Below are 27,486 nucleotides of genomic sequence, written 5' to 3'. Positions count from 1 at the left end.
CAAGACAGACAGCAGACACAGAGACAGAGGGAGAGAGGGAGAGAGAGAGAGGGGAAGGCAGGGACTGGGAGGGATAGTGGGGGAAGAGAGAAAGACAGATGGGTAGACAGGGAGAAGAAGGAAAGATGGAGGGCGAGGTTTTGGGGGAAAAGAGAGGGCAGAGGGAAACATGACAATATTCAGGATTAGAGATACAGAATTAGAGAGCCAGAGGTCAGTGTGGGAGTGACACAAGGATTGGGAGAAGATGAGAGGAGTCACACAGGAGAGAGAGAGAGAGAGAGAGAGGGAGACAAAGGGAGATACCACGCCTAGCTAAGACGAGCAAGCAAGCAATGGAGACAGATGAGGCTTGTCATTTGAAGGTGACCACTGCTCAGAGCCCAAGCTAACGTGGACTCTTGCGCAATGCGTTCACCGCTGCCGATAAACCGTAAAATATATCAGATATTCCGATTAGGATGTGCAGTTGAGAAAAAAAATGAACTCTGTTTGTCCAAGATAAAAGCCGTCACTGTACGCTTACTATCAATAAAACAGAACATAAGGACAAAGGTGCAAGCTTCTCCCAGCTTCTACCAATGCTGTATTTCCCAAGATAACTCTGAGAACTCATTTTCTCGCAGTCCATAGGTCATCCAAAGTCTTAAACTACTCCTTTGAGCTAGCAATCACTGTAAATGGAATTATCATTATCTGTCTATTGTAGTCTATTATAAAGACAAAACGTTTGTTTTAACAGACTCAAGCATGAACCACAGTAAACACAAACTACAAAGCAGAATGGACTGTGGTCCACGACCTGTTCTTCAACCTGGCCTAATTCTACATCTGTAGATTTTTATTTAGCACACAACACACTCCACTCCCAATTCGGCAACAACACACTGTAGTAACTGCCTCACAGCAAATATATCAGGTTCTCTCATGTAGTGGCACCTTTCAGAGTGTTCTCAACTATCTCCGGAGGGATCTGTGTGCTATCATCACCATTACCTCTCAGGACACAAACCATCAGCCAGAAGCATTCTCTGAAAACGGTTTCCTCTGTGTGAGATGGTTTTGTGTTTAAGGCTAACTGGAATTCCAACTAAATTACGTTCTATCTTTTCCCCTGCCTATAGTCTGTATGTCTGCACTATACAGCAGTGAGTATATAAGTGTGTGTTTTTTCCAGTTCTTTAAACTGCCATCATAATAGTTAGCTGTCGATTGAAGGCTTAAAAGCCTCTAATACTACATAAAAATCACAAAATAAGGGATGCCGCTAATGAGAAGAAAGGGATTAATAAAGGACGGCTATAGGAAATGCAGAAAGAAAAAAAACGTTCACAGAAAGCCTCCATTAGGGAAGACTGGAACATTGTATTAATTTGGCCTAATAATGGCAGGCTGTGCATTTATAAATAAGCGATGTGGATATTGTGGTATTAGACACCAAAGAAGAAGCATTTTCTCCACAGCCAGCTGTCTTTCATTGCACATCTCTGGATTTTACAGCTCAGGAGGCTGGGATGGATAACTTCTCAGCTTTTAAGATGAGAGAACCTTGCACTGTATAAGGAGTTTAATCAAAGAGTAGTAGAGGCATTTTAACGACCAAACCTCTATTTCCATGGTGAGGGCCTGGGGTGTCTTGACTCGCTTTATTTCCAACAAAAAGGTGCGGAGAGGTATTGTATTTCAACGAAGAAATATTTATTATAACAAATGTCCACAAGAATAATCAAACTGGAAAAGTCAAAAAATAACCTCTCAATAAATAAATAGGGTCAAAAACTGTATGCTTCACTGACCTCACCAAACAGTTTCCATTGTGTCCAAAAAACAAGTAAAGTCACCTTAAACAAGCTACACCACTTCCTGTCTAAATGAGCCCTTCAAAATAAAATGCAAAAATACAACAAACTGTTCATGATTAGCATGGAAAGGATGCTTTTATTCTGAAAGGAATACATTCTAGAGGAAATGTATGTGGGCTAACTAAATCAACATGACACATTCCAAAATTAAATTAATGTTATTTCAAAAGGTGTAATTAGAGGTGGAGGCTTCTAAATTTCAAATAATAATAACTTAATCTATTCCAAAATAATATTTGACATATTTGAAAAATTATGAAAGAAGTGAACAAAACAAAGAAAACATAAAACTGGCTCCAACAAGTAGTAAACAGATGTTACACACACACACACACACACACACGCACGCACGCACGCACGCACGCACGCACGCACGCACGCACGCACGCACGCACGCACGCACGCACGCCTCCTCTGAGACACTGAGTGAGTAGACACTAGACAGATATGGTGTCATTTTATAAAGAGCATGAGTGAGGTTGAAAATGGGTGAAGTGATCCTTTAAGTTGTGCATGGCTGATGCGCACTTAAAATAGCTGTTTTCAGTGCACACCATCAGCGTGCAACTAAAAAGCATACAGTAACTCTTGTAAACATTTTCCTCACAAGGTCACACTATTTCTGAAATTCTACACCTGTGTGCATATTTTGCCCCACAAGTGTGTGTACAGTACTTGCGCGCGCACACACACACACACACACACATTACTAATTTACACAAAAAAAAATATTTCAGTTATTCACTGAAAATAACTAATTGTCAACCAAAAAATGTGACATCTATTTAATAGGAGAGTCGCTGTCATAACAGTGACTCGCATCCCTTCCACCGGGCATCATTCATTTGTATTCACAGATACAATAGTCAAAAGAAAGACTTTACCACACCAGACTGAGCACTGGGTCTAAATTCAACTTTTTGCCTAATTTAACTCATGTTTTATGCAATGACAAAATGTCAAACTCTGACAAGCGAAGCAGCCCATTTACATGAACGCATACACACACGATGCAAAAAAAGAAGCTTTACTGTCAGACAAACTCAAAATGTGTGTTCTACTATACGATGTATGAATACTGATAAGGCTGGCTATTTTGGTGCATAAATACCTCCTTAATACCAGCTTCAACCCAGTCCTCCAAGGAACCCTCAAAGAGACTCATGAGCTCAAGTGATTTAGTATAGTGACAATCAAAGTTAATGTGCTCTCTGTTCAAGAACACAGGAGAGACCGTTCATACCAAATCATTTTTTGTAATCTTCTAATCAACCCCAATCTTGTCTGATCCTGCTGATATATATCAAGCCTACGTGTTAATTACACTATAATGTGGTATAATTCCCAAAGAAAGGCTCCTTTGTTTAGGGACATTAACTAGGGACAATAACTGTTGAAATGTTTTTCCGTATACTGTATATCTTTCCTTCTTGCAGACACATACATACCCTCCTAAAAATACGCATGTATTCAAAGAGTTAAGATAGTACACAGTTGCCTTGCTCTAAGGCACATCTTTCCATGGCAGGATTTCACTCTACTGTGGACACAGAGGAGCTAATGTTCTATAGTTAATCAGTTAACTCAGTTATTCTAATGATTACTTTTTCTTTAAGTGTGTTAAAAAAAAAGACCCACACACACACACACACACACACACACACACACACACACACACACACACACACACACACACACACACACACACACACACACACACACTGAATCCATTCAAACTATTCTGATTTGGCTAGAATAGTCTGATTAACCACTTAAGCCCTATTTTATATTTTATTGTGTGATGCAAAAATAGCCCATCTGTTATTTTCTGTATTTTCACTTCTAAAAAAAATCAATTCATCTATTGAAATGGCTTCCTTAATATAATCAATTAAATCAATTAGTTTGATTAGCAGTTGCACCTCTCATTCCAGGCCAACCTCTCACCTGTGAATGTCAAGCCTGAGAAGCTGCCATCATTTCTATAGGTGCTTTTAAGTGTTCATGTTACACTGTATCTTGTTGCTTCTTTTTTTGCTTTTTACCCGTTTTCTCCCCAATTTTAGTCGTCAGGCAAATTGATTCTTCCCCACTATCCTACTGACTCACCAGCCAGTGAGGAGCCCCCACCAGGAGAACCAGTAGGGCCTTCGTCCTACTCCTCTCCCGCCCAACACTCCCTGCTGACAGGTGCCGCCCCAGCCCGTAGGAATATGTGCAGTGGACAAATATCCCCCTCCCCACCTTGCTTCCCTACCTCCAAACACGGGCCAATTGTGTTTGTGTAGACACTCAACAAAGCCGGATGCACTACGGTGAATTCGAACCCACAACCTCCACGGTGGTGGGCAGGCACTTTAGCAGTGCGCCACCCGAGCGCATCTGGCTGCTTTTTAATGTTTGTTTTTATGTTATTTGTATTCTGTTGAAACGTTTTGTATTGCTGCTATTTTGGACAGGGCCCCCTCTAAAAAGAGATGTTATATCTCAACCGGACTTACCTGTATAAATAAAGGTCTAATAATGAATAATAATAATAAATCTCTCCCTCCATGCCAACCTCCTACCGGTGAATATCAACCCTGAGCAGCTGCCATCAGAGAGTGCAGCAGTAAATCACCAGGCCAACCTGAGGAGAATCCTAATATCAGGGTGTGTATCAGCTGCCAGATACTTACATCATATGTCAAGACTGCCAGGATAATCAATTCTTTAACCCATTAAGACCGGGAACGCATCTGTGTCATTTTTTGATTTCTTTGCGTATTTGTCCCCGGACCCCCCCCCCCCCCCCCCACCCCCACTCAGAATATTTTGTTCCAGGAACCCCCAGAAGCAAAAAGTTGAGTTAAAAATGTATATATATACAGTATATATATTCAAAGATTTGCACACATTTTTACGAAAAAAAAAAAAAAGCAGATCTACAAGCTCATAGTGCGGCACAATGAGCTTGTATATCTGCTATTTTTGAAGAGCCAAAGAAATCTTAAGTGACACAGCGTTCCCGAATTGAATGGGTTAACTCAGGTGGCTTTTCCAATCACTCCCATTTAACTTCTGTTCTGGTCAACGCACACGTAATCATCTGTCTGAGAGATGAGGAGGAACGAGGAGTATGAGGTTCAGGACAGGTCTCCTCTGAGAGATGAGGAGTGAGGAGTGTGAGGTACAGATCTCCTCTTGAGAGAATAAAGGAGGAGTGTGTCGTTTACTGTCTCCTCTTGACAGCTTCTATCTTCGAACCCCTAGACTGGTGGCTACTTTACCACCGTGCCACCTGAGCACCCAACAGGCAAATGTTTATCACTAGGAAGAAATATGACTCTACCACTGACTGTCTCAAAAATATAAACGGCTTAAACAGCACATGTGTTTCTAAACATGCAGTTCATAATATGCACCATGCCAACGTAACCAACACGGTTGATATTTATATGATTTGTTATTGTCTCCGCCAGGCCGAAAGGCATGGCCGAAACCATGCTTTGCACCCTGTCCGTGTGTCCATGTGTCTGTGTGTCCGTCCGTCTGTCTGTGCTAATCTATGGCACCGTTGGCTTGATGGCAACGAAACTGTGCACACACACTCCCTGGATGCCAGAGCAGAACCTCTGCCCCAAATTATTCACATGGGCCTGTTATAGCGCCACCAGCAGGCCAATTTTTGCACACAATTTTTTTTTGACAGTACTCCTACAGATTTTGTCCAAACATCACACACATCGGTACACAGGATCTCTGTAGTCATTAAACAAATTTTCATATTCCAGCCTGATTGGCGAATTCCGAACACTGCTGGCCCACAATAACCTACATGACCTGGCGGAGACCTGTGCTCCGAGGAGTGTGTGTGTGTGTGTGTGTGTGTGTGTGTGTGTGTGTGTGTGTGTGTGTGTGTGTGTGTGTGTGTGTGTGTGTGTGTGTGTGTGTGTGTTTGACAACACGGCCGCAGCCTGCATTTGTCAGTGCAGTTTTGAGTTGGGAAAAGTCATGAAAAATGCCCCCTCCAACCACTGTGGACACCTGCTGCAGGTCCCCCATTTCACCACAGTGTTCACTTCACATAGACTTCCATGGTTAAATGGGAGCATTGTCAGAGCATTGTCAAACGGTTTCCAAGCTCGAATTGGACAATCGCTATTGGGGGGTGGGGCTTAGCGAACCGTCCATCATTCAACCAGCAGACTGACAGCTGATTACAGCTGGGGCGTGTGACTCCTGTCCTGCATGAACTAACGCAACGCTTCATTTCTTCACAAGATTAAGACCCTTTTGGTGATGAACTTGAAAGAACATACGACAAGTGTGTGTGTGTGTGTGTGTGTGTGTGTGTGTGTGTGTGTGTGTGTGTGTGTGTGTGTGTGTGTGCGTACGTACGTGAGACGTGTGTGAGACGCGTGTGTGTGTATGTGGGTGGCAGTAAAATGTTGAGGTATTTTTACTTTACTGGAGTATTTCCAATTTTCAATACTTTTACTTCTACTCCACTACATCTCAAACGCAAATATTGTACATTTACTCCACTACAATGATTTGAAAACTTTAGTTACTAGTTACTTTTTAGATTTAGATTTAAGCTCTATAAATATTCCGGCTATTTGAAAAAAGCCGTTCAAGCTCACAACGCGTCGCATCGCGTCTCGTTGTGAGCTTGTAGATATATTATATATTTTCAAAAGATTTTATACATTTTGAAAACTCGAAATGGGAGATTCTGTATAATGAGTGCTTTCTTCTTTTGGTACCTTTAAGTACATTTTGATACCAATACTTTTGTACTTTTACGCAAGTGAATTTTGAATTCCAGACTTTTACTTGTAACAGAGTGTTTCTACATTGCAGTATTGATGCAGTGGGTGAGTGTGGGGGGTGGGGGGGAGTTAGTGTATCCCTCAACTCTAGAATATACTGACACTGATCCAGTCAGTAAAAACAAAAAGATAATAATTTTGTCTTATATCTGCTACTTTTTTTTCTTTTTATGGCAGAGAAATGTCCTGTTGGTGTCTGTGTGGTGTGGAGGTAAAACACTCGCCACTCACCACCTCCGCTGAAGCCCGGGTTCGCTTCCCAGCAGTGGTGCTTCTGGCTTGGCCGGGAGCTCCAACGAACACATTTGGCAGTGCTCATTTGGCACACATTGGCAGGCGATTGTGTCCTTGTCGCTGCACTAGCGACTGGTTGGGCAGGGTGCCTGTTCAGTGGGAAGGGGAACTGGGAGAGACAGACTGAACCTCTGCATGTGTTATGCTAGCCCAGTGAAAGTCCTCACTGTCAGGTGGAAAGAAGTGGCCGAAGCATGTGGTGGTCTACTCTATCCACAGACCAACAGTAGGTGTTGGCACCAACAGGGACCACAGTACATATGGTGGGAACTGCCAATGAAAAGAGGAAAAAATAAAAAATAAAAAGGTAAAAAGTTGGGGGCACCCCGGTGACTCACCGAGTAAGGGCGCATACCATATGAATAAGGCTATCTTGCACCTGTACCAAGTTCAAATCTGACCCCAGGCGCTTTCCTGCATGTCAGCCCCACTTTCTCCCACCTTTACTGTCTCTCACTGTATCTACTGTATGTGAAATAAAGCATAAAAAGCCAAAAATAAATCGTAAAAAAAGAAATGCTGCTCTCAGTGCCAATAATGAATGTTGTTTCAGAGCAGATTTACTAGAACAACTGGCTAATTTACCACTGCATTGTATTTTGAGGATCATATTGTGGTACTTCTTACTAATAAAGCCATACTTTGCAGCACAATATGAAAGATTCATTCCTTCCATCAAAAATAATCCTTAATTGGATAAGAACTTTCAATCGCGTGCCTATTATTCATTAAGAGCAGTAGAGATAATAATTATTTATAGATATGGTGCTTATGTATCTAATTAAAATCAGACACTGACTGGTCTGATACTAGAACTTCTGATTCATAGCCAACCAGAATGTCACCAGGCAGCATAGCAGTCTATAAATGGGTGGCTTGTTTGGCATTTTATGATGATGAGTTTAAACTGTCATACAAATGAAAGCATTTCCAAGTTCATAACCAGATAGATTAGTTTATGGAGATATCATTTATATCAAACAGATAAGCGATAGATAGTCACTTCCACCCTTAACCCAACCTGAGACCGATTCTACAAATGTCTTCTAAATCCAACTTTTTTCTGAAAAGACTTATGTTTCTATAGTGTTGCTCAAACTTTTTCATGTCAAGGACCCTTGACATTAATTGACAAATTACATGTATTTGGCCGCGGACCCCCATTTCAAAATATTTTGTTCCAGGGACCCCCAGAAGCATATATGAGTTACAAATGTTCGCTTAAAAAAAAATCAGTCAACGATTTGCACAAATGTTCTTGATTTTTCAAAAATAGCAGATCTACAAGCTCGTAGCACGGCACTCGGTGCCACGCTATGAGCTTGTATATCTGCTATTTTTGAATAGCCAAAGTGTAAAATAATGCTTTTTAGCTCAAATCTAAAAATGACACAGATGCGTTCCAGGTCTTAATGGGTTAAGCCTTTAGATGTTGTACACCACCCTGCCCTCACACAAAGTAACCAAATGGACCCATTTGGTTACATGTACACTCTCCGAGATAAATGAACACTGTGGATTTGACTGCATAGCTTGGTCACCAGTGATAGTACTGGCATTACCTGTGTTCTTGGCCCACTCTGTTAAGGAGACGTGCCGGTAATCTACATTCTGGTACTTTGTACTGCAGGTTCATAAAGCTAAGCTAAAGCTAGCTCTGACCTGGGATGGGCTTTTGCTATTGTGCATCACAGGCCTGTAATGAACTGCACAAGACAACACTTTCAAATTGATTGTTGCTGAAGCACTTCACTTTAACAAAATGTGTCTTCTGAATGCGTTTCTGGCCTGATGACAACGGTAAACAACTAAAGGTGGCATTGAGCCCAAAGTCTAACAAATGACTAATTGTATTAGACAACAGAGAGACGGAGGTCAATGCAATATCGATGGATAAACTTTGGAGGCTCTGCAGACCTGTTCTCATTGTTTACACACACCCGTTTAGACTACTGATTGAATAGAATTTGAGTCGAGCTGCATTAAGTGAGCAACTGGTCCTGCACTGCAGCTTTTATGCATGCACCAACACCAACACATGATGAGATTCTAAATGCTCAATTATTAGGAACCATAAATCTGTGGAAACCGCAACTGCATTCTTTATATGCCTACCTCATACACTCAAAACTGTTTAGCGGGTGTCGGCTATTCAAACTCACTTTTAATTAGAAGACCGCTTGTGAGAAACAGATTTATGCCATATCACCTTTGACTAAAAAGAGAATATTGCAATACCCATGTTTATCCATTTGCTTTGTACGAGCAGCACCAGTTCTTAAAGGATAGGAAAGGGCAGTGACTTAATGTTATCGTCTGAACTGAGAGCAGGACTGGGTAAACCTACATTGTATTGAAAACTGAAAATCTAAAAATGTGTCCTTCACCCATGTTATTGTATTATCTTTTATCCTATTATCTTATCCTATTTATCCTATTACCTACCAGAGAAGCTTAAACTGTCAAAATAAGAGACTAAATAAGAGAATAATTTGGGCTTTCACTTCTATAATAAGAAATTAAATATATTTTGTCTCTTAGCTATTGTATTTTCCTGTTTTTTTTTTATATTTTAATATTTTAATCAATGTGTAAATACCTACATTGTGTTGAAAACTGAAAATCTAAAAATGTGTCCTTACAACATTACTTATTACAGTGGTTTTCCTTCTTTTGTGCACTTTATGTGAGTTGCACTTTTAAAATTATACTGATTCAGCTAACATCCCTGATGTGCAGTCAGTGTTAAAATGTCTCTATGAATCCATAGCATCTTCAAAGCAACTGGATGTAATTTATTTCCATGGCATGCACTGTCTATTGATACGTGTGACAAAACACAAGTCAACAAGATCAGCTCCTTCTGGCAGAAGACAGATATTGAAAATCCTTTATGACAAGTATACGGATAAGCAAAACTCAGTACTGAAATCACACACACACACACGGATAAGCAAAACTCAGTACTGAAATCACTCACACTCTCTCTCACACACACACACACACACACACACACACACACACACACACACACACACACACACACACACACACACACACACACACACACACACACACACACACACACACACACACACACACACACACACACACACACACACACACACACACGTCAGTATCACCGACTCCTCTCAGTGAAAAACAATCATAGCTTGATCAGCCTGGCTTTGTCCATCTATTGCTGGACAAGGCCTGTCTCCACCTTCAGTATCAGACTCGGCCCACATATAATTATTGAGAGCATCAAACCCTTCAGATGTACTGCATGCCTGCACCAACAGCACTACTTTGAAGCCGTATTCACTGAAGTGGAACGAAGTCAGACTGCAGAACATCAACTCCTTCCCAAGCAAAACAGCGAGGGAAGAGGCAAACAATGTAATGCACTTTGAAAAGCCTCATCAACAGCAGCTGGCTGCTTAAGATATATTGCCAGATTACAATGGAAATGATGGGGAATCATTTCGGGGCAGAATGATGGCTATGATGCACCATTCAACATAGCCTGTCTGTGCCTATTCGTCTTCATGCCATCCTCCAAACACCAGACTCTGCCATTTTAAGGGGACAAAAAAGTGATACATGTTGGGGTGGGTCTCACTTGCCTACAGACCTATCCTTCATCAGCTGGACAGGGAGGCAGGAGGAATTCATCAAATGTGACATCTCCGAATCACGCCATAGCAGAGCAAGGCAGATGAAAGGAAAACCGCCAGCATCTGGACCCAAGTTGTAAAAAAAAAAGGAAAAAATATTAGGTGCTAAACTTCACATGCTTCAGTACATTTTGGTTTTATTACTGAAAGGCCTCTTTAAAATATTGTTTTGAAAGGTCCACAAAGTTTGTTTTACTTTTGTTATGTATTATACTGCAATAAAAACTGCATTTATTAATATTATCCACGTCTACATCTTTCTGAGTAATCTCAGATTTTAGCGATATCCACAGCTCTGAGACTGGCCTCCACTTCAACCCTAGCATCCTTATTCTAGGAGGAACATTCGCCAAAAATACAAGCTCAGCTACAAGCTCATCTACAATGCGTTGTGAGCGTGTAGCTCGGCTATTTTTGGCAAAGAACCGACAGAGCCAACCCCGGTCAAGGTTACTAAGTATAGAGGGTTTAAGTGGTAAAAACAAATAAGTACTTTGACCATGCAATTCTGTCCAAAACTCTCACAAATGAGTTTCTACGGTGCTGAAATGTGACTGATGTCACTTGGCTGATAGATCTGTTTCTGTTGTTGCAGGGAACACACCATTCTCCCCAACGTATCTATGCTGCCAGCTGGCCATCCTATTTTCAACCTAACTTGATATCCATTCCCACATTCGCCAATCACCATTAAATCCATTGATACAGCAGATTCAGTCTGAAAGGGGTATAATTCAAACTTGAATCTATTCATACGATGTTTGATAAAGAAACTGGGATGCCCTGCGGTTGTTTAAATGGTTAGATTTGGAGGTTCAATATTGCTCTTAGGGCTCTGCTCACAATTTGTTTGAAATAATTTATGAAAAGGATCACAAAACCCCAGTTCCACCCCCCCCATCACTAGTTTGAGAGTCAAAAAGTGGAGGGGGGTGCAGTGGGACTTTTGCCACAGAATAATGGCGTAGTGGGGGCATGAGCATTTTGGATAATAACTGATGACGTTTCCTCTGATAGAGATTCTGTTCATTTGTAGATAGATTAACAACTAAAAAAGTGTTTTGGTTAGTTGTCCCCCTTTAAAGGTGATCAGAGCAGGGCAGGCTTTGAAATACCATTACCTACCAGAGAAGCCTAAACTGTCAAAATAAGAGACTTAATTTGGGCTTTCACTTCTACAATAAGAAATGATATAATTATATATATTTTTATGTAATAAAAACAGGAAAAAAAATAATATATATATATATATATATATATATATATATATATATATATATATATATATATATATATATATATATATATATATATATATATATATATATATATATATCTTAGCTATTGTATTTTCCTGTTTTTATTATTAATGTTTTTTCATGTATGGTTTCTATTTTTTTAATAGGCTATATATTTTTTATTATTGCTGAAAAAGCCCTTTATAGTATTGTTTTGAGAGGTCCATGAAGTTTATGTTCTACTTTTGTTATATTATGCTGCACAGAGCAATTTGCTTATAATATTACCTGGCATTTTGAGGGGTATGTATTTATGGAGACGTCTGAGAAGTAGAGAAAAGGGACACATTGCAAGCAAAAATGGCATGCTCTACAACGAGAGAACCATCTCTCTATTCTCAGGAGATAAGATTGCAATCGATTATGGATAACATTGCCACTGTCTACGCACCACTCCTTTTACACCAAGGGAAAAACTATCCTCGTCATAGGAGGGCGGTGTTTAGTTCAACTGTGAAAGTGTAAAAGTTTACTCAAATATACAGTACCTGTAAGGGTCCATTTGGGTTATACTTTTGGAGTTGAATAAATACTGAGGTTTTTACTGTGCATGCAGCCTATAAATGCCTTTTGGGCACTTTTTTATATGTTAATCTACCTTATGACTAGGGATGGGACTATAATCGTTATTAACGTTTATCGTGATCGTAATCGTTCCTCAATAATCGTAGAGATTAAACTTTTTCGTGAAATTGTCCTCATATGTGGGTGAATTAGCTTTTGTTGAGCTGCAAATTCAGTACTACTTAAACTCTCTATACTCGATAAAACGGACCTGTAAAGAGCGCATTTGGTATGCTCTCATTTCACTCTACACAAATAAATTCACCAAAAATAGCAGATCTACAAGCTCACAACGCGTTGCAACGCAACACGTTGTGAACTTGTAGATGGGCTATTTTGGGCAAACATTCCCCCCCCCAGAATAGGGATGCTGTGGGTTAACGTTAACTAAAGTGCCATTTTAAGTTTGAAGCATATTTTGATTATCGCGATAATATCTTTAAATCGCAATTATATTTAGACATGTAATTTTCAGATCGTCCCATCCCTACTTATGACTAAGCAGAAACAGCATCCTCAGCATGGGTTGTCACTGGGTTCCTCACAGTAGCGAAGCTGCAGAGAGATTTTCAAGGCACGGAGACAGCCTTTGATGACAGAAGCAATGTGGAGGCAATACTGAAACTTTCATTTCACTTAGAATTTCAATTATTAATATTTAATATGATTAATAACCCTACTTCTGGTTACATTAACACTGTGCAGATATTAGGGACCACCACTTTGCCACCATCATCATCACTATCGCTACTAACCCTTTCTTGTCATGTTCATTGGTATCAACACCTGTGTGCCAAGACCACAGTTACTAATTCAACAATAGCATATTGAATCCAGGATATTGCTGTTTTTCAAGATTATTTTAAAAGTGCTGGATGCTACGAGGCAGAAAAGGGAACAATGCCCTGGCAGGTACAGTATAGGCTAATCTAACGGAGTTAGAAAAAGAGGTTTTGCTTCAAGAGTGATATTCTCAGTGTTAAGGGGCTTGGTGCTAAATGCGAAATCCAGTAAACATACAGTATTCTATAATAAAAGGAATCACGTCTCAAACTTCAAGTCAAAGGGGACAAAACACTCACATTTCCACATATTTGTTTGGCTCACAGCACAAAAAAACGCCTACGTGTTTCAGCAAAGAGCTTTCCTTCATCAGAGCGTTTACAGCACACATACAACTCACCATACTGTAAACACAAGGGCAGAGTTAACACCCAGCTGAGATCAGTACCTAATCACCAGGCAGGGACCAATCAGTTTTTGTTTCACATGATATCACAAACACAGATTGATATAATTAGATTGATTAATGCATGCTAACTTTCCAGGAATAGAAAGCCTGCAGTTTCTATTAGCTTGGGTTAATGTCACTGGTAGGCGGGATTCTACTGTCCAGCCAACTGTCCACAGCCCTCCTCTGAGACACAGAGTGAGTAGACAGAAATGGTGCCATATTATCATGAGCATTAGTGAGGACAAATTATATGAAGATAAGTTGAAAATGGGTGAAGTCGTCCTTTAACCTAAAAAGCATTTTAAGCTGTAGTCATCATTCTGTCCATATAGGGGTCAAAATACTGAGTGTGTGCCTCCAATACTTTTCTCTCTGGGTCTGAGCCAGTTTCTAGAACATTTCCTCTAATAAGCATCATGACTTTCTCAATCCCACAGAATTTTAGTGAAGAGGGTCAAACATGATTTGCTGTGAGCCAAAAAAATATGTCCCCTTTGACTTGAAGTTTAAGAGGGGCTACCTTTTTCATATTTTTGGAATAAGTATGATATACTTAGTGGAGTCTTCACATCTCCCGGGTCTATCTGTTGGTGTATTAGCCATTAGTCATTGAACCTGCCTCAATGAACCTATCAGGGCTACTGTATATTAACTTTTATTCTAATCGAGTTAATAGCCAGTCCATCAATCCCAGTCCATCAATCAAGCCGCGGGAAGTCTGGCTCTCCCCTCTTACTAACTGGTGGGATGAGTGGGGGTTGGGGGCTTGGCGGGCTGGAGAGCAGGGGGTGGGTTTGTGAAGAAGCGGGCATGTCAGGATGTCCTTGTCGAGGGAAAACCGCATACATACATCCTGCAAACCTTTGGCACTCAGCAGTCTTGGACGCAGAGCCCCGTAGCACAACTGCTACGTCTGCTGCAGCGTGTGTCACGACACAACAGAGATAAATGATGCGACGGCCTAGCCAATGAGCCTGCAAGCTCATCCCCTCCAGCAAGGGAGAGCAGGCCCGAGGGGGGATGCTGCGCTATGTTACAGTACATGGGCCCACTGAGTACAAGTATGTGCTCCCATGGGAGGGGTTTACACTGTAGAGGAGGGAAATGACAATGCTTACGTACAGTTAGAGCATGACCGATGCCAGATTTCTCGACCGATGCCGATCCTCGACTTTGCAGAGTCATAGACTAAAGGTTACCAGAGTTTTGACTGATTGCAAAACCTTGATATTGATTTGAAAAACTTAGATTTGGTTACATTTTCTATTTGAAAACATTCGACTTACAGTTCAGTTCAGTTTTTATTTATTTATAGTGCAGCATCACCCCAAGGGGTCTCTGTACACTCTGTACAAGCAAAACACAATAAGCAAAGAATAAACAGTGTATAATATGTGCCTGCACATATGATCCAACAATCAATACGCGGCAGTGCACAACTGTAAATAAATATACAAATCACAAAAGATTTATAACAAAGTATAAAAATAGCAAGGTCAGAAGAGATAGACACAACAATAAAATCAATAAAACTAGGGGGAGCCGTAATTCAAGGAAAGAAGATGGGTTTTAAGCCTAGATTTAAAATCTCCGCAAAGTCGGCTTCTCTAACAGTTGAAGGAAGAGCATTGGCTCTGCCCCCAACAGTTTTTTTCCTTAAACCTTGTAACTGTGAGGTAGCCAGCACCTTGGGAGCGTAGTGACCGTCCTGGAATGTATGGTGTTATTAGAGACATGTAGGATGGTGCAAGTCCGTTCAAGGCTTCATACAGTAGGTCAGAAGCAGCACCTTTAAATTGGCTCTGGCCTGTATGGGCAGCCAGTGTAATGCTTTATGGGTTGGTGTGATGTGGTCGAATTTCCTTTTTAGAGTTAGTACTCTAAGCAAACAAATACATAAATAAAATGATAGATATTTTTAATGAAGTATATAGACTAAACTCATACTGTATATCGATCAGGCCATACAAACAGAAGCTGATTGGTAAACTGAACACGTGAACACTACAATGCCTCAAACCCTGCCTCTGATCCGTTCCAAGCGTGTTTTTTGCTCTACATATTTTTCAGTATTTATAAGCCACTCTGTTGGTCAGTCGGTTTAGTTCAAAATCTTCAATTGCAAACTGAGAACTTATCACAACTTATCACAGTTTATGTGCTTCTTTTTTTTTTATCTTAAAAAGCACAAGGCGTACAAGCGCACACGGTTTCATGCAGTTCAGTGTCTGGTCCGTTATCACTTCTGGTCCACGAAGTTACCGTAGGAAATGTGTGTGTGCCAGACTGATAAGGGCATTGCCAGTGTCAAGCTAATCTGCAATCTGATCAAACAACCCAGATAATGGAATCTCCCAAAATGTGCAGTGAGTGTATCCGTGGTTTGATTTACGAGCTGAATCTCTAGATCATTAATCATTTTAACTAATGGTGGAATTAACCTTTGCCATTTTACCCTGCCATATAACATTCAATTTCCATCTAGTGAGGCAGTGATGTTAGGATGTGTAACTAAGCATTTGATTATGAAACTGAGGACAGTAGCTGCTCCAAGCTAGTGGGAAATAGCTGAATTCAAGGACAACATGCAGAGGACAAGCCTAGTACCCATTAAGTCTTTTCAACAAGTTCAGAATTACTTTAAAGTACATTAATGTACAATGTCTGAACAATTTCTGAACCAATGTCGTTCTGTGACATTGGTTCAGAAACACATTACCAACTGAAATTACATTCATACAGGACACCACGTCCTCATCTAGGCCTTCAGTACATTGGTCACAGAGAGACGGTACTGAGTATTTGAACATAACATTGCCTTGTGCATTCAAGCAGTGTACAGTAGCATACAGAAGAGTCACAGCTGTAGGGTGAAGTGTAGTGGGTGAGCACTGGCCTGGCACATTGGTCCAGTGTAGCACAATTAAATTAAATTAACTGAATACAATGAGATGTATTCGACCACAACAGTTCACCTTAGCATTTATAGGAATATAGGAATATTAATGTGATAACTGAAAATTAATGTGCTAATTCATTAAAATAATTTAAAAAAATAATGTATCAATTTGTACAGATCCATTTGGTTACATTTACTCTCTCAAGAGTTAAATCAACACTGAAGATTTTACTGTGTAGGCCATACGATCGCATCACCACCGATGCTAGTCACATTTCATTAACCTGATGACAGGCAAATTCTCACCCACTCCCAGCAACACATTCATTCCCTTGCCACTCTCTGAGCAAATGGAAAAACGTTTTAAAAAATGATCTTGTGGATCTTGTGATTGAACATGGAAGCGGCATGGCTCCGATGTGGATCGTGGACTCCATGTGGTCAGCCTGTGACCTGACGTCAGTCGTCTATGATATGACTTCAAATTTGGGCAAGGTTTCAGCCGATCAGAGCCCCATTGACTTCCATTATAAAATGAAAGTAAAATATTTCAAAAAGTATAAAACCCATACTGTATTGGAGGTACTTTTGTGGCCTACTGGCAGCATTAGGTGCTGATCGGTTCTGCCGTTTTCGAGATTAGCTCTGGACACACAGACACACAGACACAAAGAGAGACACACAGACAGACAATACCAGGCCTTCACTAGCCAAGTGTTACGAATTGAAAAGGCATATATTTATACAATACTCATACAATAGTAACTAGACGCGTCGCAATTCCGGGGAAATTGCAGAGTGTGGTTGCGCCGACGCCGGTCGCGGGTCGCGGCCGCCGGGACTCGAGGAATACGCCGGGAGGAATAACGTCGGAGGCTGCGCCAATTACATTGTGTTGTCACTCCTGAGATCGCTTGCGTTTCATTTTGAGAGGATCGATCCCCCCAAAATAAGGTTTTTGCATCAAACGGTTACATTTTGAGCATTCGTGGCGCCCCCTATGGATCAAAGTAGAAATGCTTTTGGGGATTGGTTTAGTATACCACCCTCGACATGTGATTCAAATTTGGGATTGACCGGACGTTTCGTTCGTGATTTATGGCATTTTTGGTCAAACGGGCCCCTCCCGCTAACTTTGGAAGCCATTTACGGACGGACGGTACGGACTATCAAAATTACGCTTGGAAAGGTTTATCGCATGGGTCCATAGATCACGTGTACCGATTTGTGTGAGATTTGGAAAAAAATTGAAGGAAAAGGAGCAAAAAGTGTGTTTTGAAGAAAATTCAAAATGGCGGAAAATCTATCCTGACGCAAATGGGCGTGGCCTATATGGGAAGATGCGTCGTGACCCAAGGAATCCAGGGAAAAAGAAATTTTGATTTTACGACCTACGGTTCAAGAGTTATAGGCCAAAAGGTAAAGGGGGCTGTTATAGCGCCACCATGTGGCCGACTGGTGTGATTATTTTCTTAATTATTTTTCAAAAAACTATTAACCTCCCCTCCAAGTTTTGTAACTGTAGCCTTTACGGTTTCCGAGAAAAAAATACTTGAATGGGAGTTTTTGCAATTCACATTAAAGTGGATGGGGAAATTTAATGCAGAAATAAATCAATATCAAAAAATCTATCCTGACGCAAATGGGCGTGGCCTATATGGGGAGATGCGTAGTGACCCAAGGAATCCAGGTGAAAAGAAATTTTGATTTTCGGACCTACGGTTCAAGAGTTACGGGCCAAAACGTAAAGGGGGCTGTTATAGCGCCACCATCAGGCCGAATGGTGTGATATTTTTTTCAATAATTTCGGACAATATTATGAATTATCCCTCCAAATCTGATAACTCTAGCTCTTACGGTTTCTGAGAAAAAAATACTTGAATTTGAGTTTTTTCACTTTTCCATTAAAGTGGATGGGGACATTTAATGGCACTAATAAATTAATATCAATTAAACTATTCAACCAATTTCTTAGCCCTATACACGCGCACGATTCCCGATTTAGACGGTCATTTTGACATATGGCACAACATTGGGGGATAAAAACTGTGGGAGGAGATGCGGTCTGAAAAAAGTTTATCTATAAAGAAATAAAGTGTGTAGAGTACTATAGTCTGGTTGCCCTGTTGGGCAACCACACTAACAAGAAAATGACAGACACTGCAATGGCACTACAGAACAGTCCCTTTTAGGGCCAATGGCGGAGGCGTCACCCAAAACGATAGTTAACACAAAGCCGTCAGGCATGCCTTTTTAAGATACAGTTACTATGGGAACCATGGCACATCATCTGTCGAGTGCATTAAAAAAGTAATACCAGGCTTCTTGACAACTTGTCACAGTAGCCTCACAGTAGCCTCACAGTAGCCTGACAGTAGCCTCACGTGTGCTCTTCAAGTTGTAGCTGGGCAGAATTTGGCTGCACATGACGTATGGCACTGTACGTCACAATATCAAGGCATTTATTTGTTAAAAAAATAGTCATATTTTATTTTGTCCATATGGCCAGGACCTGTCATGCACTGTTGATTTTAATAATTTTCCTTTTTTAATGTTTTTGAATAGGCCAAAGCTCAAGGCCACAGCATAGTGAGTGAACTTCTACTCATCAACGAGTACATTCTAGGATGGTGACGTCAGTCTGTCCGTCAGCCTGTCTGTCTGTCAGTTCACCCAAAACTTTGGTCCCAAACAAGATATTTTGAAAACTACTAGCTGATTTGTCATGGCATTTTCTGTGCACTGTCATGCTTCCCAGGGAATGAACCAACTGATTTGGTGACCCCATATGGCCTTTCCTCTAGCACCACCCATGAAGTACACTTCCTCCAAATGAGTTAGTATTGTCAGACTGCGTCAAACAGTTACTACAGTTGGTTTGCGGTGTGGTGACCCACTGAGGTAACGCATCATTTCTTTGTTTGCCAAATGTCAAAGAAGAAGACAGCGGGGTCTACTGTATTTATTTGGGAGCCTTCCATATTATCTTTATACAGAAAGAAACATGACATCATACTATGATCAAGCGGCATAATAAAATGTTATTAATTAAAACACCGTCCTCGTGGTTGGACTATTTAGATAGCGGGCCAGATCTCTGGTGATTGCTGGCTGCATCCTCTCTATTGTATTTCATCTTAAATCCTGTAAATATGTTTCCGTTTCTATTACTGGTATCGAATATCCCTACTGTTGTGGTCCATTTTCAGTTATCACATAGACAGTACATCAATATTCCTATAAGGTGAACTGTTGTGGTCTTTTTGTTTGTTTTTTCCTGTCTTTTGCTTTTTTTTCTTGTCTTTTTTATTCCTTTTTGCACTATTTGATTGCATGTCTTGTCTTACAAAATTTTGAAACCTGAAAATAAAGTGTGTTTTTAGGACGGCTCAAGCGAAGCGAGCCGTCCTCTATGGAGAGAGATCAAAGGCAAGTGAGGTATGTGGGAGTTAACCTCTCGAGCTATATAAAGAGAGGAGGTGGCTTAGGCGAAAAAGGGGCGTAACGGGGCGTGATTTGGTCAGGGACTCTCTGTTTGTGGGAAAAAGGGGGCGGTCTTGGTAAAAAAGGGTCTGGAACGCGTCGTCATTGCTTCGTTGCCACCGATTGGTTGCTGCAACTTGGCTTCATGCAGGGCGACGCCCCCTCTTTGCTCCAAACACCGATTGGTTGCTGGCTTCATGCAGGGAGACGCCCCCTCTCACGCCCCCTCTCAGGTCTGAACATGCCCCCTCTCACAACTGAACATGTTTGCACCGCCGCCATTGTTCCAACACCAGTGTCCGCCCACGCAGCCTAAAGCCCCGCCCTCCCCTCTACACACTGAGTTAGTTCTTCATGCAGTATCACTCTGCAGAGAGGCATCAGAATTTTGTATTAAATTATAGAATGCACCAAAACATTAATAAGTGTCGACTTGAATCTATTTAAGCCACAATAAAGCCCCGCTTTTATTTTTGATATTTTTTTGGGGTTTATTTCGCATAGTTTTAGATGATTTTCCGTGCACATTTCTTCATTTAAGCATCGCGAGCTGCGAACGGCCTTTTTGCATGTAGTTGAAGCGCAAGGGGGGGAGAGAGTCGCAGATAGACAGCTGGAGAGTTGAATAACCTCTTCAAATAACCAGATTTATTTACCAAAGTAGCCTATGTAGGCGACCTACATGTTTATGTTTTAGCTTAGACACGGGTAGCCTACAATAGTTGGTAGATGATTGGTTTCTTTTAGGAGCGCTTTGTGATGCACCGTGCAGTTAAATCCGCGGTGTCAATAAATTCCACTGCCCGCTCTTTGATGAGTCCTCCATCCTCCATGAATCGAATACAAACTGCAACTAGTTCCCGTTTGGAAAGCGGAAAATCTTTATACGCGAGTAGGCCTATTGCAAAATATTGTCCAATGTCCACTGAGTTCAGCCTTTATTTTACCAAGCAGGACTGATGCTGCAGCCTGAAGCAGCTTGTCCTGAAAGTGGTTTAGGCGGTCGATCGCGGTGGCTACCGTTCGTTTAGGCGTCCTCGCGTCGATGAGTTTGCTCTGGACAAACTTTTTTTTTTACGCTGGTGCCATTGCTGCCTCTCTGCTGTCTCAACAATCAAAAATGAAGAGAACGAGGCCAGGACATGTGTGTGCTGTTTATATTGTGCGCTTATGTCATGACGTAGAAAACCGGTTCTGTGAATGAGGGACACAGACAGACACATTTCACACTCGAGTGTGAAATGGGATTCTGAGAATACACATTGGCTCAATTGCTCAAAAGACCCAACATCCTCCAGACACGCAGGACGTAGAGAGAATGGATGTGTATTACGTTATTTGTCAGCCTTAAGTATAGGGGCGATATTCATAGTAAATACACAAAAAGCTGTCTGGCGGAAGGAAGGCACAGTGGCCCTCATTTATCAACGCGGTGCAGCCCGAATAATGAACGTACGGCGATATCACCGCACCTTTCGGCATTTATCAATATATCCTGACGAGGCCTTCATCCTACTTTACGCTGAGATCTCACGTCTGGTCGAGACCAGTTGTTGACGTTGCCTGCGCCCGTTTATTCCATTCTAGACCTGCGGAGCAGACGGTCTGACAGGCATCTGGACACATATATCCACTCCAAAATGTATATCTACACTAATAAATAATCCCTGTGAAAATATAACATTTTATAAAGTAATTTAAACAAACTGCTTTAACAGTCACTCGGTTAAGCTTGCAGATCTGCATGGCTGCGTTGGCTATTTGAAAATAGCAGATCTACAAGCTCACAACAGGTCCCATTGCGACGCGTTGTGAGCTTGTGGATCTGCTATTTTCAGCGCAGCAGCGATTCTGCGAGATCATTTTCGGGAGCCCCGACATTCTTTTCATGGACACGTGAGGTCTACAAACTTACAGTAGCTTGTCCTATGTTATGGAGTTATGTCATAGAGTTATGTAGGCTACACAACCTGGCTGGGTTAAGGATATAAACCCGACGCTCCAATATTAACGTGGCGGCACGGAATCACTGCATTCCGCCCGAGTCTCAAAATGCACAATTTGTGAGCGCCATCATGTTCACACATTACAACAACAATAAGGCTCAAACCCATTCAGGGACATTAATCACTTATACAAAATGTTTTGCATCAATGAAGTCAATAACATGCTATTCAATCTGTCGCATCATACACATGGACATAGTAAATGCATCTGTATGTTTACACATTGAAATGTGTAAACATAGTGGAGCACAATAGCATAAGTGTAATGTCACCTTAAACATGTAGGCTAGCTTTGTTGTTTTATAGCAATAGTATATAAATGCATTTTCTGTCATCAAACCTATGTATTCCTTTTTACGTTACTGTATGTGTTGTTTAGCATAGGACAACCACAACATTCAGGTCAGCTGTTTGTAACATCGCATCCGGGGTACTACAGCCAACGTCATTGTCAAGACAAATAGAGTGTGTGTGAATGGCCCCTGCTGGACGGGCTGCTTTCCCAGTTAGCAGTACTTCATAACGTCATTATATCACACAGGTTTATAGACCTTTAGTTATGAATTGCATTGCAAACTGACGTGATTCAAATATAAATGAAATGGCATGGTGGAAAGAAGTGATCGAATGTTTTACTTAAGTAAAAGTATCAATACTGCAATGTACAAGTACTGCATGATGAGAAAGGATTCGGAGATAATAATGTGCTTCAGTAAAACTATTAGTATTTAAATGGGCTTACAGTACCCAAAGTACAAAAATGTTTGCAAATAGCAGATGTGGAGCTGACAACGCAACTTAAACTACGACAAACTAAGCGTTATTCTCTGCCAGCCCTTGAAATACCCGTACACACAATTAGCTTTGGTGCCATGAGGTCAGCTTGTACATGGGCAGTTTAAAACATATTTTTTATAGGCTAGGCTACATGTTACCACTTGAAAATGGGCCATTGTGCATAATGACTACTTTTACATTTGATACTTTACGTACATTATGAAGCCAATACTTTTGTACTTGTGAAACTCTAGTAGGCTACATGTGGAATTCCGGACCATTTGTAACAGAATATTTTAATATTGTTAGCCTTCAGTGCTATCATGCACAGTTCTAAACTAATTCGTCTCATCGTCCGACAACAGCACAGTCAAATGCAAAAATCACACATTGCAAAAAGCACACATTTCTTTGATGATGATGTTGGTTTGGTAATTGTTGTCGGCCAACCGAGCGCGTCCTCCTCTCGGAATGGGTCGCTCCGCTCTGCTCAGCTCTTTGATGAACAGCTGGCTCTCCCGCACGTCCTCCACGTTGCTTGTCCGACTCGGAACCGAACTCCCTCTCGTCTCGTGGGGGTTGGTTTGGCAGAGATGATTACGTTTCGCCTCTCCCACGACGCTCGTCGACAAGAGAACCACGACGTCGAGCTAGCCTAGCACTCCTCACGTGAACAACACCAATCTCCGTACTTTCCTCGTCGCACGGGCTGACTGTTAAATAACTGTACCGATATCTGAGCTCAACCTAACTCAAGCTATTCCCTTCGGTCCAGGGACGAATACACGTAGTAGATTTGGCGTAAAACACTCAAACTACAACACAACAACTACACATAAAAACACGCAAAACCGAAACTGACTTTTGGTAATTTATTACACACACACACACACACACACACACACACACACACACACACACACACACACACACACACACACACACACACACACACACACACACACACGGTTACTAAACTACTAATACTTGGTACAGTATCTGATAGCCTCAGCCAGCCCAAGAGAAACTACACACATTAGCTCTCCTTAAAGTGGGTGCTAAAGATAAGCATTGTAAGATGCTGTTGCAGTAGAAGTAGCTTATTTAACTGTAAACAGAAAACACACAAATGGAAAATACTATTAAAACTACGCAAACAACATGTATAATAAAATAACACACAAAATGACCATTTTCCATGCACAATTGTTTACCAGCTCGCATTCAAAGTGCAGTCGTTCTCATATGCTGGGATGAAATGCTCTTTCAGATGTAAACAACTTTAGTGCGCAAAGATGCAATAACACACAAGTTTCACATAAACACGGATGTTTGTCGCATCACAAAATTAAGTCATTCTTCCCATGACATCTTAATTTCCACAGGAATCAAAACCACAAAGAACATTTGCAAATTGGAGTAAATACGGTTAAATGTGTGGTAAAAGTGGAATCGAAAATAACAGTGCGTCCTCCGTGCGCTAGCCTAACTTGGTTAATAATGCGCTTGTATGAGGTTACCAAACACACTGTTTTTAGCCAAACACAGTACTGTCCGCTATTAATTACTTACTTATCGACGCAAGTCACGTTATTATGCTTTTTCATGGCCTTGTAAAGACGATCACTTCCGCATTTTCTTCTTCGGTGGTATAAACTATGACACGGTTGCCAGATTTTCGAGAGAGTAATAAGCAACCAGGTCAATGAAAACAAGCCCAAAGATGTAAGTGGCTATATGAGCACTATAAACCTATATGCATCGGCTTTTTGAAAATAGACGATTTGGAAATAGCCGATCTACAAGCTCACAACAAAATAATAAAAACAAATAAAAAGCAACTAGCAATATTTGCAAGCAACTTCACAGAGAACGAGGTCGCTTATAATTACTATACATGGCAACACTAGTTACAAACAAAACATGTGTCATGAAATAGCAGATCTACAAGCTCACAACGCGTCGCCGCCTTGTGAGCTTGTAGATCTGCTATTTTGTATTTTGATTGAATACTGTATTTACAAAAGTATTTGTAGCTATGATTCCCTGCTTTCATATGACATGAAATAACAAAAATGAAAAAAGCCTAGATGACTTATCTGTTGTCGTGGTGGGTTAGATAGATAGATAGATAGATAGATAGATCCATCGATAGATAGATACACACATGCATTTTTTTTAAAAATCTCAATAGCACAATACCTCCCTACAGCAAACCACATCCCATCTTCACTTTTAAAGACCCACCCACACAACAGCATTACTTCAATTCACGTCTACACAAAGTAGCTTCAATGATGTACATGACTGCTTAATACCTTTTCATGCCACCTCATGCATTGTTTTTCTCCTCTGAATGTACATAGCCATGGCAGGATATGGCCTTCGACATAAGGTCTTACAGTGGCCTTCATGTAACATCACTGGTAATTAGAGTCCGACCGATAGGGATTTTTGTGACCGATACCGATAACCGATTTTAGAGAGGTTTGGATTATATCGGTCACCGATAACCGATATGCAACCGATATTGTGAATTTTATTAGCTGGAATGAAAATAGGCCTTTTCTGTTTGTTTTTTTTTACATTTACTCAAGTACTGTACTTAGGAAAATTTTAAGTAAAATTTTGAGGTATTTTTTTTACTATTATTATTATTATTAGTAGTAGTAGTAGGCTAGTAGTAGTAGTAGTAGTAGTAGTAGTAGTAGTAGTAGTAGTAGTAGTAGTAAAGTATTGGAAAGTATTTCCAAATATTATACTTTTACTCCACTACAATTATTTGAAAACTTTAGTTACTAGTTACTTTGTAGATTAAGCTCTAGAATATTATAAACAACACACACATTAACCACTTCAGCCCTACACATATCTGCCATTTGAAAATAGCAGATTTACAAGCTTGTAGATCTGCTATTTTCCAAAGATTTTTATACATTTGAAATCTTGTTGAACAGGACATCGTGACAGTCGACCGTCGTGTATCCATGGCTATTACTCCCTCTAACATTTCCCATGTTTTTAGCAGTGGTGGAAAAAGTACTCAAATTCTTTACTTAAGTAAAAGTACCAATACTGCAATATAGAAATACTCTTGTTACAAGTAAAAGTCCAGAATTCAAAATTTACTTGAGTAAAAGTACAAAAGTATTGGCATAAAAATGTACTTAAAGTACCAAAAGTAAAAGTACTAAATATTTGAAAATAGCAGATCGAGCTTGTAGATCGGCTAGGTATAAAATAGGGTTAAAGTGGTTAATGTATGTTTCATTATATCATAATTTATATCTGAAAAGTAACTAGTAACTAAAGTTTTCAAATAAATGTAGTGGAGTAAAAGTACAATAGTTGCCTCTGAGATGTAGTGGAGTAGTAGTAAAAGTATTGGAAATTGGAAATACTCAAGTAAAGCACCGATACCTCAAAATTGTACTTAAGTACAGTACTTGAGTAAATGTACTTAGTTACTTTCCACCACAGTTTTTTAGTGTATTGAAATAATGTCATGCATATTTGTCCAGTGCATAGCCTACTGCAGGCCTTGTTGACTAGATTTAGGAGAGATTTTTAAGCTCTTGCTCCTGAAATGATCGATTATTTTTAAGGGGAAACGCCATCATTTAACATGCAAGTCAATGGGTGAGAAGGAGATTGCCAGGCACAAATGGTAGTGTAGGTAATTAATGTATTTGTGCAAGATGACCCTGCTACTGTATATAAAATGTGTATATTACTCGTTCATCATGGTTCATGTTCAAATATGGTTCATGTTCAAATAGCTCAATCCAAAATATAATGCTGTAGGCCTAAGTGTTAAGGTTGTTACACACCGGGGCGATTTTTTCGTGCGAATAATGCGTTTTTTTTTAAAACCTTATAAAGTCAATGGCTCCGTACATGGAGCGAAAAAGCGAAAAAGCGAAGCGAAAAAGCGTCTTTTAATTATTCAGAACGAGTCCGAATTTTGCGTATATTCGCTATTTTCGCCGGTGTGTAAGGACCTTAAGGCTGTATTTACGCACCTGCTTAATTGTAATTAATGCTTCAACATAATTATGACCGGTATTTTTTATCAGATGTCTGATAAATTTGATTCATTCCGGACATTGGGACCAGCAGGTTACAATCCTATATTGCAACCCCTGGTATACCACATTGCTTAGCAGAGTTCAGTGATGCAAATGCATGTCAAGTTGATCAACAGATTGTATTATTCCCCAATGCAATAACAGTACTGAAATGAAGGCTATAAGGGCAATAATGGGAGCCCTTTTTTTTTTAAGTAACTTCAAAGTTACTTTTCACAGTAACGCATTACTTTTTGGTGTAAGTAACTTGTAAAGTAACTGAGTTACTTTTAAATGAAGTAACTAGTAATGGCATTGGTAACTGGTCACTGGTTTTCAGTAACTAGCACAACACTAGCACAACACTACAACGGTGTCTAACCGAGAGTTATACTTCTCCAGTACAACGGTGTCTAACCGAGAGTTATACTTCTCCAGTACAACGGTGTCTAAGCGAGAGTCCATGCAGATCACAGTTGACAAATATTATATATCATCAGAGCTATTATTA

General features: G+C 40.5%; 1 protein-coding gene across 1 annotated transcript in view; it reads right to left on the bottom strand.

Annotated features, from left to right (window-relative positions):
• Positions 1–27,486, bottom strand: part of LOC311054184 (band 4.1-like protein 1) — a gene marked incomplete at its 3' end in the record, with an annotated part of 65,384 nt that overhangs the window by 32,279 nt on the left and 5,619 nt on the right. The gene's annotated exons all lie outside the window — the stretch shown is intronic.

Source organism: Gymnoscopelus microlampas (genome assembly GCF_963454915.1).
Source record: "Gymnoscopelus microlampas genome assembly, chromosome: 10".
Taxonomy (NCBI): domain Eukaryota; kingdom Metazoa; phylum Chordata; class Actinopteri; order Myctophiformes; family Myctophidae; genus Gymnoscopelus; species Gymnoscopelus microlampas.
The sequence above is the reverse complement of the archived record's forward strand: the minus strand, read 5'-3'. Positions and strand labels throughout refer to the sequence as shown.